General features: G+C 34.6%; 1 protein-coding gene across 1 annotated transcript in view; it reads left to right on the top strand.

The window, feature by feature from the left end:
- Positions 1-9,336: 9,336 nt before the first annotated feature.
- Positions 9,337-15,400, top strand: part of LOC145256353 (ATP-binding cassette sub-family C member 5-like) — a 327,323-nt gene continuing 321,259 nt past the window's right edge. The window contains exon 1 of the mRNA XM_080115176.1: positions 9,337-9,533. The gene's annotated coding sequence lies outside the window, so the exon portion shown is untranslated. The remainder of the gene's footprint in view (positions 9,534-15,400) is intronic.

Genomic DNA, 15,400 nt, shown 5'->3' with positions numbered 1-15,400 from the left:
TATGATGTATATATATTTCGTAAATAGTAATAAAGAAATCAGATTCATCATTTATTTGAAACAAAAATTAAAATATCTCATGCCCAAAACTTAATAGAACGAATCAAATTGATATACAAATTTCAATTAGTCTAGTAGCTCATGCTGGTTATGTATGCACTTTGATGTATACAGCTAAACTTTTCAGAAATCTACTGATTGAAAGTCATTAATTAATGTTTGCTAAGTGACACATCTGTCACTGACGGCGAAGTACGAACACCTACCAGCACTGTATCTCTGACACCGTTAAGCGTAGATGGCCATGTGACCACTGAAAATGTTCGGAATTGCCATATTATGGAGGGTCAATAACGCATTATGATGTTCTAAAACCAATGGCTTTCGAGATATTTGCAGTAAACTAATTTCAACACATTTCGAAACTATGTTCCGTGTAATTTACATGGATGTACTATGCACGTAATGACATGACTAATCCGGCTATTGCCCAGGGAGTTTTTAAATTCATGTTCCCAAACACCAGCAACACTAACACAGATGAATGGCTCCTGAAGTTTGATACACTCTTTCAGTATATTCATTATTGGTTAAGTTCCGGACGAAGTAAAACCCCGTTTCATTGTAGCTTGACACAAAATGTCCATAACCTGTTTAGATCAAGACAGCTGATTAACATCATGAATCAGATGAATCTTGCTATTAGCTATGATTCAATGAAGAGAATAAACACCTCCATGGCCCAAAAATGGTGAAAGATACCCTATCCAACAGATGTACTGTATCATCAAAGAAATTTAAAGGTCACATTATCCAAGTGCAATGGACAATTTTGACCACACAAAGAACACAATGTCAGGAAAGGATTCCAGTCATGACACTGTTCTAGTCATATTTCAGAACCAACCACGAGGCAGTCATTTTGAGGACAATCACATGACAACTTGCTCAGAACAACCAGAAATGAGAAAGTTGGTTGATGTTCAGCCCTGTCAGGTTATTGAGAAGTCTTACCTGATCAAAAGGAGCGGTGATATACGAGAATCATTTTCAACAACAACACATTATTGATTATGATTATTTTCTTTGGTGCATGGCCAGTATGTATATAATGAGGAAGGATCATTTCCTAGCTTTATTGCAGCGATGAGTGCCCTCCAGTATAAACCGAAATTTTATGTTACAAAGACATAATTTGTACCCATCCTTTCATTGTTGCAACCGAATGGACACAATATTTACATCGATGCTTAATTTTCAGGATGCCTTGAAGCAAATGAATCATCACATCAGGAGCATTATGGTCTGATGAGGGGGGTGTATGCTATCACAAAAGAAATACAATTGCTGAAAACCAAACAGTTTGGTAACATATTCCTTTGAATGGGACCATTTCACATGGAGAAGATTGTAATCGCTTATCTCAGGAAGTATCTTCGCTGTATCGGTATAGATTTAGCTTTAATTGAGACAGAGGCTTTTGGGAAGATTGTTGTAGAGAATAGTGTTATGATAGGGGGTCACTATTGTAAAAGCAAGGAGGCAATGAGTCTGATATCAGAGGTCGTGGCAGTCCTTATGTTCGAAAGATTTCAGTCAGAAAAAGACAAAGATCGTCATGAAATAGAAACACACAAGAAACCATGGAAATTTGGATGCAACAGATTGCTAACCATGCAGAGTTTAGACAGATTTGTAACGAAAGCAAGATAGTGAATGAAGACCTGAAGAAGACCTTCACAGAATGAAAAGAAACAGAGTGCAATGAGAATGAGAATGTGAGGTACTGGAAGTTTTTTCTAGATGATCTGTATCCAATCTTGGGAGATCTTACACATTCTATTCGACAAGGCAATTGGCATATGTTCATTTCAGTCATTCGTAGGTGCATGCCCTTGTTCTTTGAATTTGGTCGAAAAAAAAACTATAGCAGATAGGGTACACTCTTCTTTGAAGATTGCCTTGACTTAGAAAGGAAGTTCCCTGATATTTAACAGATGCTTCACACAAGGTGGAGGGGTGATGCACCACACTTTTCAACAAGGCAGTGCAGTAGGATTTGACATGGCACTTGAAAAATGTTACAACAAACCTGCCAAGGTTGCAGGGGGTATCACTGCAATAACAAGACAAAAGGAAGCAGTAGGTTTATGGGATCTCTTAAAGCATGAGAAAGATCTTTATGCAGCACAACTGCTTGAGTGGTGTAATTTGGACAAAGATGATAGTGAACTCAGTCTATACCATGAGTTCAATCCAGCCTCTACGAAAACCGGCTATGAACGTGCTATTAATAATCCATTCAATACTGGCACCAGATTACACAACATCTCTACTGGGGCTGATATGTCCCAAGACGTGGTTGATGGATTGCTAGATTGTCTGGCAACTGGTGAGAAAATTTATTAAGAGGTTGATACAATGAAACTTCAGAATAAGGAGAAGCATTTACATGATAAAATACTTACTAACCGTAAGATTGTTTTCATGCAGCATGCTTCTGCTCCATCCATTGGGCAAAAATCTGTGACAAAAACGATGTGGCAGAAACGATAAGGTACATTGACTGTGCAAGAGAAAGAGGATACAGCATGCTGGAGCTTCTAAAGTATGAGTTGACAAGCACATCTCATTTCCTGACTACTATGGAATACGATTAAAAAATACAGATAAAGTGTCCCTATCAAGAGAATTGGTAAACCAACTTCCCCGGGACAAAAGAAATGTAAAATGTGATGCTCAAATGGCAACAGTTGGTTTCATGGCACTCGTACGTAGACTACCAATAAAAAAGATGGGCATTGAAACATTTGGCCAATTGGCTGAGACTTTATCCAAAATTAATTTTGCTACCACAGAGGAGTCAACAAGAATAGATATAATTTTTGATGTTTATCAAAAATTATCGATCAAGCAAATGGAACATGCAGTGAGAAGTTCTTAACAAATTACCATCACCATTAAATCTGACAATTATATGGAGGTGAATGTAGAAAATTGTTTGTGGGCAAAGAAAGAACGATCACAGAACTCTAAAGCAACCAAGAAGAGGCTGATGACAATCATGTTCCATATTAATGATAGTGTAAAACATGGTTTTCAATCGATCCTAGTTGACTTACCTGACACGGATGTTCTCATAAACCTCATTGGCCATTTCAAGAAAACATGCGAACTACAAAAACTCTATGTAAAGCTTGAGAATGAGTAGAACAAGAAGACTGTGCCTGTTCACCTGTCGGCTGATCAACTGAATAGCAATTTGGTGTCATGTCTACCAGCAATTCATGCATTAACTGGGCGTGACAGTACCAGTAATGTAGCTTCAAAGCTGACTGGTCTGAAGACTTCAATTGATCTAACTCCATTGGAAAGGTTTGGTGCAGAGGAATTGTCGCCGAAGTTGATAATTTCCTTGTAACTATATTAAAGAAAACCGACTGTTCAACATTTGATGAGTATCGATGGGAGCAGTATCATAATTCTAAGAAAGAACTTGACTTTAAACAACTTGTGTGTTGTTCTTCCTCCACACTACAAGAACACATAAAACGAGCATATCTCCAGTACAGATTGTGATTAGAAGCCCGAAATCCTGTAATAAACTAGAACCGCTCAAGTTTGGATATGAAAGAACAGAACTCGGCATAACTCCTGTAATATTGCTTGTACCATGCAAACCAGATGACCTCCCACCACCATGCAAATGCCCAACATCATGTAGGAGTACAAAGACATGCACTTGCAGAACAAAGAACTTAAAATGTGTGGTATTTTGTGGTTTCATAATAGCACAAAGTGTTGAAATCTACGAAATTAAGCTAAAAAATTATGGATAATGTACATAAGTAATATAATAAAGATCAGGATGCAATACACTGTGCGATGTACAAAGTTGAAATTAGTTTACTGCAAATATCTCGAAAGCCATTGGTTTTAGAACATCATAATGTATTATTGACCCCCCATAATGTAGCAATTCCGAACATTTTCAGTGGTCACATGACCATCTACGCTCAACGGTGTCAGAGATACAGTGCTGGTAGGTGTTCGTACTTTGCAAAATATGGTCGTGGCCATTTCGTCAATTTCACCGTCAGTGACAGATGTGTCACTTAGCAAACATTAATTAGTGATCTTCAATTAGTAGATTTCTGAAAATTTAGCTGTATACATCAAAGTGCATACATAACCAGCATGAGCTACTCTAGTAAATGCCCTTTAGGAGAATGTATCTCTAACAATAACTGTTACGTTTCTTTGTTTATGTACTTCCTCGATAGCTAACATTGCTTCTTTCTGACTCAAGCTGAATCCCCCTAGCATTTTAAGAAACACATATAAAGTTTAGACAACTTTTAGTTAATAACATAAAAACTTATGCATTACAACTTCGATGTAAAAAGACTGAAAATCCCTGAGGCCCCCACAATAAACAATATCAACTATTTACTATATGGTAATCATTATAGTTCCAATATCCTAAAGTACTTCAGTTGACTTCAAAATATATTTATCTGATTAAAAAGACTTTGCATTTAACTTATTTAAATATTGTAAATTATAAATGTTGTAAATTTTAACGAGCAAATAGCACCTTATCACTCAAACGTATTTTTAAAAATTATTTTTAAAACTATTTTTAAAAACTGTACAGTTTAACTCCAACAGACATGAATAATCCTAACCAATACCCCCGCCTTATGAAGATTGAGAGAGCCAGTCAAAAGTACTCACAAAATAAGACATAAACTATTGAATGACAAAAAAGTTCTACGGAGTTTACAACAAGAATAAGTCGACAGAAATACACGATGGATTATTGGAAAAGTCGAAAAAAAAAATAATCAAAAACATTCTCTGCTATTTATCATCATCATCAGCATCATCATCATCATCATCATCATCATCATCATCATCATCATCATTATCGTCATCATCATCAACAACGACAACAACAACAACAACAACAGACAACAACAACAACAACAAAAACAACAACATTTTCATGATTTTTTTTTCATTAGATGAAACTCTTATATGTAATTTTCCATTTTTTTTTTTGGTTTGCAGGTTGAGTCATTCACTTCTAAAGAGAAGTCATGTTGCGTCTTCGAATATGCTCACTCACAGTGATGTAAGACTTTGTAGAATTCATTCAGTCAAATTTGAAATTTGAAATTTGGAATTTTGAAAAATTTGAAATCACTTTATCAATTGGCAAACAAATTTTCACTGCCAAAAATTAAAGCGGGAGTTTGTTTGTTCACGGCTAATGTAGTAGACGATCTTTGACTAAAATTTGACCGGAAAGGTTCATCTGAAAAGGTTTTGAAACTGATTAATTATGGAACTCATTGAAAGCGAATATAAGAACTTCATTTGTCAACATTATACGATTCCATACTAGTAGAAGAGTAAGAATAAGTGATTATCACAGTCTAAATCTATAATAATGATCAGTCAACTTTGTATCTTCGAAAATCTCATTATTTTCTTACACAGCTCTAAATTCAGATCTCGGCGATGCGCCATTTGACATCTTGAAGGATAACACTTATACATCCCAGGAACTCATCCTCTTGTCTCTCGACGATATATCTATTTACGACTCGAGAATATCACCTCTTCCATTTCAAGGATGCACAATTTTACATCTCAGTGTCCCACACTTTTACTTTCCGACGACATGCCTTTTTATCTCACGATAACACACCGTTTCACATCCCGAGGACTCACTATTTTATTATCTAGTAATGCACCATTTTACATCTCGAGGACTCACTATTTTATTATCTAGTGACGCACCATTTTACATCCCGACGACACTTTCTTATTATGTAGTGACGCACCGTTTTACATCGCGAGGATTCACTATTTTATTATCTAATGACACACCGTTTTACATCCCGAGGACACTATTTTATTATCTAGTAACGCGCCGTTGTACATCCTGAGGTCACTATTTTATTATCTAGTGACGCACCGTTTTACATCCCGAGGACTCACTATTTTATTATCTAGTGACGCACCGTTTCACATCCCGAGGACTCACTATTTTATTATCTAGTGACGCACCCTTTTACATCCCGAGGATTCACTATTTTATTATCTAATGACGCCCCGTTTTACTTCCCGAGGACTCACTATTTTATTATCTAGTGATGCACCGTTTTACATCTCGAGGACTCACTATTGTATTATCTAATGACGCACCGTTTTACATCCGTAGGACTCACTATTTTATTATCTAGTGACGCCCCTTTTTACATCCCGAGGACTCACTATTTTATTATCTAGTGACGCACTGTTTTACATCCCGAGGACTCACTATTTTATTATCTAGTGACGCACCGTTTTACATCCCGAGGACACACTATTTTTGTTATCTAATGACGCACCGTTTTACCTCCCGATGACACTCGCTTTTACCTTCCGATGACTAGATATTTGATGTTTTGTAGACTCACAATTTTACCTCTTGATGGTGCATCATTTTACCTTCCGAAGTGTCAGCATGTTATCACTTGAGAACGCACATTTTTACTTTCCGAACATGCACCCTTTTATGTCCAGGTGACGCATCCTTTTTTTCCGATGATGCGCATTTTACTTCGGCATGACCCACCATATTGTTTTCTCATGAGTCACCGTTTTTCTTCTCAAGTACTGACTGTTTACCTCACGATGACTGTTTTACGTCTCAGGATTCATTCTTTTGCTACCAAACGCTGCGCCCTTTACTTCCCGATATCAACATTTTATTCTCAGAAAACGCGTTATTTTACTTCCAGATGGCGCAAGTTTTACTTCACAATAGCGAACAGTTTTATTTCATGATGTCTCTTCGAACAAGACACATTTTTACTTCCCGATGACTTTTTACCTTTTTATGATGCAACATTTTACTTCATAGAAAGTCACCATTTACCACCCAATGATGCATTCGTTAAAGTTTTGAGAGCATGCCCTTTTATCTCAAGGTGATGCATACAATTACTTTCCAATGAGACACCCGTTTACTTCCAGGGGACTGATCCTATTACTTTCCCGTGACGCACCTGTCCGATCATGTTTGTTTCATTATATGATACGGGATGTCCCTTATTAAAAAAGACACCAGAAGACAAGATACATTTAAGCGTGATAAGCCATGGAGCAAGTCCATGTATTTATTTTTACTAACCACAAGGGGCACAACTCTTGTATTGTTTTATATTAAAGAGTTGACCGAAGGGGACATAACTCATAATATGACAGCACCTTTTTACTTACCGAAAACTCACCCTTTTTACCTCCCGAAAATGAATCACCGTTTTATTTTAGCGATACACTTTTAGCTCACGATTACTTGACCATTGTTATATTACCACCCTTTTCGATGAAGAACTATTACACTTAACGTCCGAAAGGACACTTGATGATGCACGGTTTTATTTTCCGAGGACTCCGCTTTTTACCTCTCCATGATGCACCGTTTTATTTCTCAACTACTCAAACCTTTACCTCTCGGTTACTAACCCTTTTACCTTCTGCCGCTCGATTAGGCACTCGTTTACCTTCCACTGACGAATCGTTTAATTTCCTGAGAACATACGCTTTTACCTCCCGATGACACACCCTTTAACTTCTCGATTACTTTACTTACGCACCCTTCACGCTCCAATAGTTTACCTTTTACCTCTCGATAACGTAGCATTATATTATTACTGGGGAGATGCTATCATATCTCCAGATGACATACTCCTTTACTTCTCGAAGAGTTATTTTTCCGATGACGCACTCTTTTATTATCCGATGATTAACACTTTTTACTTCCCAAGGACGTCCTTTTTACCTCTAAGAATTCATGCATTCACCTTCAACAGACTTGGCTTATTTACAACTTATCCTTAAAACCCCCAATGACGCACACTTTTACTTCCGAATGACGCACACTTTTACTTCCGAATGACGCACACTTTTACTTCCGAATGACACACACTTTTACTTCTTGCTGATGCACCACCTAATTTTTTGAAGACGCGCATTTTTCTCCATGGTGACACACCGCATTATTTTACTTTGGTTTCATATGCATTCATTTGCATATTAACGAATTAGCTGTGTAAAAAAAAACGAATTCAGGATAAACGACTGTCGAGTGTTTGGCACCAAAGAGATCACGTCGGAATTTAAGACGTCGTACGAATGCTGTCAGTTCTTTTTTATTATTCTTAAATTTTATTAAATTACAAGCTATATTTGACGAGATTTGTTTTTGTTTTTTTTACAGTTATCGTCAGCATGGCATGAAGAATTTTAGATAAGAATTCAAGAGCTGGACTTTGTGAAAATTGTCGCCGTACTATAGAGAATTTCAAATAAGAATTCGACAGCCAGACTTTGTGAAAAGTATTGTCATGTTATCGAGAATTTTAAATAAGAATTTGAGAGCCGAACTTTGTGAAAACTGTCATTTTGCTATGGAGAATTTAAAGTAAACATTCGAGATTTTGGAAAATCGTTGTCGTCGTAAAATGGAGAGATTAAATTACGATTCGAGTCAGCCTTTTTAAAATTAGCGCTGTATAGTTTGGACAAGAAATTGCGACTCAAGTCCGACTACTTTTGAATCGTCATCATTTATTTTACTTCCTGCGGACGCATCCTTTTACTTCATAAGGATTTCTCATTTTATCTCTCGATGACTGTTTCCTTTACAAGAACTCACTACTTTACCTACCAATGATCACCGTTTTACCTGCCAAGGCGCACATATTTACCTCCAGATGATGTATGGTTTCTCTACTCGAGGACGCACCCTTTTACTCCCATCTCTCTAGAAATTACCCATTCATCTCCCGATCACGCGTTTATTTACCTCCTGAAGGCACCTCCATTTACTTTTCGAGACGCAACTCTTTACGTCTCTACGAACTACCCTTTTACATTCAGAAGACTCACATATTTACGTCATCTTACATCCAAATAACGCACACTTTTACATGCAGTTAAGTTTTGAATAGTGTCTTAAAAATCATACGAAGGTAACTGTCGTCGCTTTATAATACAATGAAAAATTACATTTAATGTTGAAAAAGCGGATGTAAATTCTTTTTCTCCCCAGGATTTGTTGCAGATAATGGGAACATTTTCCAACAATGTTCCCATTAAGGTGATATTGACTTTTGACCTTTAATGCGAAAATGTGTGTGTGAACAGATAATAAAAATATTCATGCAAATTATCTTCTTTCGTTTATTCAAGTTGCATTTTCAAGTCCCTGCTCCCTAACCAAGTGTCCATACGATTCCAAAACCACTATAATTAAAAACATTAACGTCAGCATTGCCTGTTTTTAGACTGATTTTTCTACGAAAGCAACTATTTTAAGTTTGGGATGCAGAATATTTCACTGTATATTTGTTATCATGAGTACGATTTACTCTAACACGTTCTATGAGGAATTAGTCTCTGTTGCACCAGAAAAATAAGGTCGAGTATGAATTTACTGTAAATAACTATTGAAGCTGTCACCAGCATAGCTCGAGGTAAGACTGTTCATTCATTTACTTCTTCTCACCCTCTCTCTCTCTCTCTCTCTCTCTCTCTCTCTCTCTCTCTCTCCTATATATATATATATATATATATATATATATATATATATATATATATATATATATATTGATTGTAAAGATCAACTTACAGCCTTCTCTTATAAAGAATATATATATATATATATATATATATATATATAATTATCTACTGACACGTGTTTCGTCGTCTACGACTCATCAGAGTGGCTGAATCTAGCGATATTCGAAATCGGGACCTGGTAAGAAGCCTAAACTCTTACCACTGGATCACGTCGCACGACTGTTTAGATATATCGCGATTTACATAGATGTTTTATTTGCTTTTGTTTTTGCGATACGATAAATCAATGAAAACGTATCGCAAAAACAAAAAAAAATAAAATAACATCTACGTAAATCGCGATATATCCAAACAATCGTGCCAGGTGGTCCAGTGGTAAGAGTTTAGGCGTCTTGCCATGAGGTCCCGATTTCGGATCTTGCTAGATTCAGCCACTCTGATAAGTCGTAGATGACGAAACACGTGTCGGTGGATATTTATATTTCAAAAAGAATATATATGCCCATCTGGGGGTACCTAATTAGTCAAAAGAAAAATTATTCACAAGTAGCATTTAGGTAAAAATGCACTTTCGTATAAATAATTGAATTCATTCAAAAACGTATCGCAAAAACGAATAAATAACACACACACACACACACACACACACACACATATATATATATATATATATATATATATATATATATATATATATATATATATTAGTGAGAGGAGGATGGCAAAATTTTTCCCAATTCCGATACAATTACCGAATCCGTTCTAAATTTCCGATTCCGATACGATTCCCGATTCAGATTTCGATTCTAATAACAAAAGCGCCCGAAAAAAAAACACACCTATAGCATACGAGACCCCTGCCGCCTCTATCGAATGAATTCATTACATGGCGTCGATTTAGGTCTGTTTAAGAGCTTTACTTATCAGCTTTACTTATCACAATGAGTTTAAAATATAAATATACCAAATTTATTATTTAAAAATCAAACAATCTGTTTACGTCAGTTTTTTTTCTCTTTAATAATTTTGTGAAAAATAAAACACTATATAAAACGGACATGTTAATTTTTTTATTTGTATCTCACCGATAATTTATATACAAAATACACATTGGAAAACACATAAATAAATCCTAAATTCTTTTCATGTGATAGAAACTTATGAATTTACAACAATGTCATTAGAGATACCGGAATATATATTCAACATATTGACACTATTTTGAATAGGAGTCAACGTGGTATTGCGGTGAGTGAAATGATTCTAACTAAAAATAGATAGAGGAGGACCAGCGATCTCCACTTTCCCACATTTTCGATGACCTTTGTCTATGTTATATTTTTTAGCAAATAAATAATTCAAAGTGTAGTACCTGTTATGAAACCACACTATTTTTTTCTGTCTTCGGTCAGTGAAACAGAAATCCTTCTAGACTGAAGCAATTTTTATTTTAATCCCAAGTTAGAATAACGGTTCTTGAAGAGCTGGAATCTGTACATTATAAACCAACCTTGTGTCTAAATCAGTCTCACTGAGAAGATTACAAAAATGAATGACACATAAGTAATAACGAATTTAGGAAAACTCGTCCACGGAAAACTCGTCTATGGAAAACTCGTTAATTTTTGCTAGGTAGGAAAACTGGTCCATTATTGAATAACTATCAATTGTAAACACATTTTATATTCTAAGGGGTGTTGTTTTCGGGAGAGACTATACGCACCCTATAATATTTAAAAAATATATTTTTACTTGTTTACTCTTTATTTATTAAAGATAAAATCGATTTTTCGGAGTGTTCGTTTTTTTTACCTAGCTAGATATGTTTTACCTAGCTAGATATGTATTTCTTTGAGAGAAGAGAAAAAAATCAAAATTTCGTCGAATGGTTTTTTTTATAAAGGCAAAAACTGATAAGTAAAATGTGATTAGTTTTTAACTACGGTGACACATATTTCTTCACACACAAGGCTTCACGGCTTACGCGTATGTGTCGGTTTTACATCCTTTTTCTCCATCCGTATTTCAAAACAGGAAGAAACACCGGCTAGCTAACACCGTTAATGCTTACGTAATGGCAGTCTTTTCAAATAGTTGTTTAAAAAATTCTTTTATTTAAAAAATACATGGAATATAAAATATGAATATGGACAAATTTTCATAAATGAACAATGCAAGCATCCATTGATTAGTATTTTATATAGGTAAGTGATTTTTTAATTTATATACATTTATTATATTTAGATAAAGTTGAATTTCGTGAAATCTTTTTTAAAGAAACCCGATTTTAAAAAATATTGTATATTTTTCGATAATATAATTTTATAATTTTAAAGTTTGGTTTTTCTCCTTTTATTGACAAAAAAATAGGGTTTAAATTACATTATTCATATTGTTATAAGCTTCAAAAGATAGCGAGTCTACATAATCACTCCCTTTTTAATGGCGAATTCTGACACTCCTAATGCACCTATTCTGAAATCGTGACAACGGGTCGATATTAATGGACGTTTTTTCAGGTTTATATTCCTATACACATAGATCAGTGTTTTTATTTCATTTGTTTATTCGGTTCGGAAAACATACAGTATTTTTCGGTATATGTGAAAAAGACAAATGGCGGCGAGCTCGCACCAAATAAATATTAGTAAAGGAAAAATAAGTTACTCTTCTATTTATCTGGAAAAGTCTTTAGTGTTTTTATTCTTTTTAAAGCGTTCAAATGGTTCGAAAAACATACGTAGTCGATCGGTCGGTATGAACAAGAAAATGGCGGCGAAAACAAACACCCTAAATATTTGAAATTCTGATAATGCTTTAAACATAAAATTAAACAAAATATTGTTAGAAACACACCCAATATATGTTACCGTGACATGTATTGTGTGTAAAATCATTTTATCCTTTTTAAAACAACAATAAATGAGTATAAATATTTTTTTAAATATGGTTCTCTTGTAGGAGATGTCTCTCTGGTGAATACTTTAGCTTTTTCTCGATCACATGCTCATATCGTATCAGCGGGCCGATGTCAATGGAATGGGTCATTAACAATGTTTTGTTAATGTTTAACATATTTCGGGTTTGTTTTACTATACACTTAGATTCGAAAAAGTTGCCAAAATTGTGGTAGAAAAACCTGCCACCATTTTGTTTTATTTCTTATTTTGAAATGATTATTGAGTTTTCAAAGGCATCGCAGCTATCTTTTCTTGTTCTCCGGCAGTGTTCAACATTACTTGTTTTTTGAACTGAATAAACATTTTACATTAAATAAACATATTAAAAACTTATCCAGTTAGGTAGAAAATTAACTTTTCTTGCCTTTGATAACATTTAATTGTTATATGTTTGTTTTTTTAACAACTTTTTCGTACCTTTGTGTATAGTAATACAAAACATTCTATTTTTGTGCTATTATCGAAACTCCCAAGATGCGATCCTCTCACGTCATTTTTTTCTTGTTCTCACGTAACATTCGACACTACTTGTTTTTTTAACTGAATGGACGCTTTAAAATAAGTTAAATTACTGAAAACTTAGCAAGCTAGGTAGAAAACGAACATTAGTAAAATCGATTTTATCTTTTTTAAAGCAAGAGTAAACAAGTAAAAAAAATTTTTTAATATTATGGGGTGTGTACTCTCTTTGAAAAACAATATCTCCTACAAGAACAGTCATAAAATGTGTTTTCAATCTATATTTATTCAATTATGCATCAGTTTTCCTACCTAGCAAAAACAGACAAGGTTTCCATGGACAAGTTTTCCGCGAACGAATTTTCCATGGACGAGTTTTCCGGGCACTGTAATAACACCCGTAACTAAATAATTGCCTTCCAAAATCAATTTCTACTTTTTAGGTGATTATGTGTGACTGAACATTCTAAAAATACTTGACAGAAAAAACGGAAAAAATTATTTTAGAATTCGGATTGGAGTTTCTTCTATAACTTTAATTTTTCACCACTAACCCCAAGTCTGACTGGAATGATAATAAAATTACACTCAATTATTTTAAGAAGTTAATAAAATGCCCAATAAAATACCAAAATGCCCAGTAAACTGCCATAAAATACTAGAATAGCTTAGAAATTCGGGTCATCTCTTACATTAAATTTATATGTCAAACTGTACATTCTAAAAGAATTTATGTTTTTCTCCCTTGACAAATTTTTCAGGGTGTTCATACCTAATCTCACTTTTGTTTAAAGGGATTTGTTGAAGACTTTCATATACAACAACAATAATTTTTATATAGTAAAATAATCCAGTTAACTTTTATATTTACATGAAAAAGTACAAACAAGGTTGCATATGAAATGAAATATAAGAAAAACGCACTTACATTTTTGTTGGCAGACAAATTTTCAGTCTCCATCTGTGTATTTGCGTGTCTTATCGGTGGAAAGAATTTAAATTTAACTGATAAGATTGCTTCAATTAAAACCATGAATCGTTTTTTACTTGATGTGGGTTTATGACCTTTTATTAGCATATTGAGAATTTGCTTTTATGCCAAGTAAACACTACTAACAGACACTACATGCCGAAATAATCAAAGAAACGCTGTAACCAAAATGTGCCTAGCGTAGAAGTATGAAAACATCGAAGTCAACTAATTCATTAAAGTTTTTTTTTTGTCAGGTTTGTTAATGACCGGGCAAAGGAAAAAATTTCCCTTTTTTGGCACAAGTAAAATAAATTTACGTACTGTTTATGTTATTATTATGAAGATAGATTTTAATACCACAAGGTACTTAAAAGAATAAATGTTCATTATTTTATCTTAAGTGCCAACAATGTAAAATTAAGTTTATCATGTTTTTTAAGGCATAGGTTTTGGAATCGGGAATTAGGGTATTTTTTTTATTCCTATACCGATTCCGATACCTTGAAAAGTTTCGATTTTTCCGATTCCCGATTCTGATTAAGGGTATTGAGATTTGGGATAAACTTTGTAATTGTCTGTATTTTTGAGATGAGGTGTTTTCATTGATTGAGATTGTCGGACTGACTTCCTCATCTTGGTTGTTATTGTCACAACGTTTCGGCCGTTTTGCCCTCCGGCCTTCGTCAGGTGAACCGTTTGTTAGGAGTTTCGAACCCAACCCTTTATTATTATTACGGGGGTACCGTGTTCGGACTCCAGCTAGGCTTTGGGACATAGTTGCTGATTCTCTGTTTTCAATGTTACTTTTTCACTGCCTTCGTTCAAAATTGAACTCAGCACCTTTGGGTAACTGTAAACTTTGATACAACGTCTAGGACATATGCCACTAGGACAATTCTTAGTTGGTTTTTGTTAATGTTAAACCTATGTTGTTATTCAACCTATGTTGTTATTCAAGGTTTTCTCTCTCTATCAGAGGTGTCCAAATTGGATAAACTGTTATCCGTTTTCGGCCAGAAATTTGGCTGTTAAGGGGTCAAAGTTCAATGATTTGACCTTTGAGAACTCTACCAAACTCCTCCGCCCATTTTGGACATAAACACTTGAAATTTTAGATATAGATTTCTAAGACATGGATCTAACTTAATAACTTAATTTGAGCCCAAAACAATAAATGTTAAGGGGTCATAATAGGGTCAAAGTTTAAAAATATTTTACCCCTGCGGTCTCTACGAAATTACTCAGACAATTTCTGGTCTAAACATTTGAAATTTTACATAAAGGGTATACAGAGATATGGCAAACTTTTTAATTGGTTTGGATTGAAAAAAATTTAGTTACCAATATATAAATGTATGTATGTTTGCAT

This window comes from Euprymna scolopes, chromosome 3 (genome assembly GCF_053919585.1).
Source record: "Euprymna scolopes isolate OS-2025 chromosome 3, ASM5391958v1, whole genome shotgun sequence".
NCBI lineage: Eukaryota > Metazoa > Mollusca > Cephalopoda > Sepiida > Sepiolidae > Euprymna > Euprymna scolopes.
Note: the sequence above shows the minus strand (reverse complement) of the source record. Positions and strands in the feature narration are given on the sequence as shown.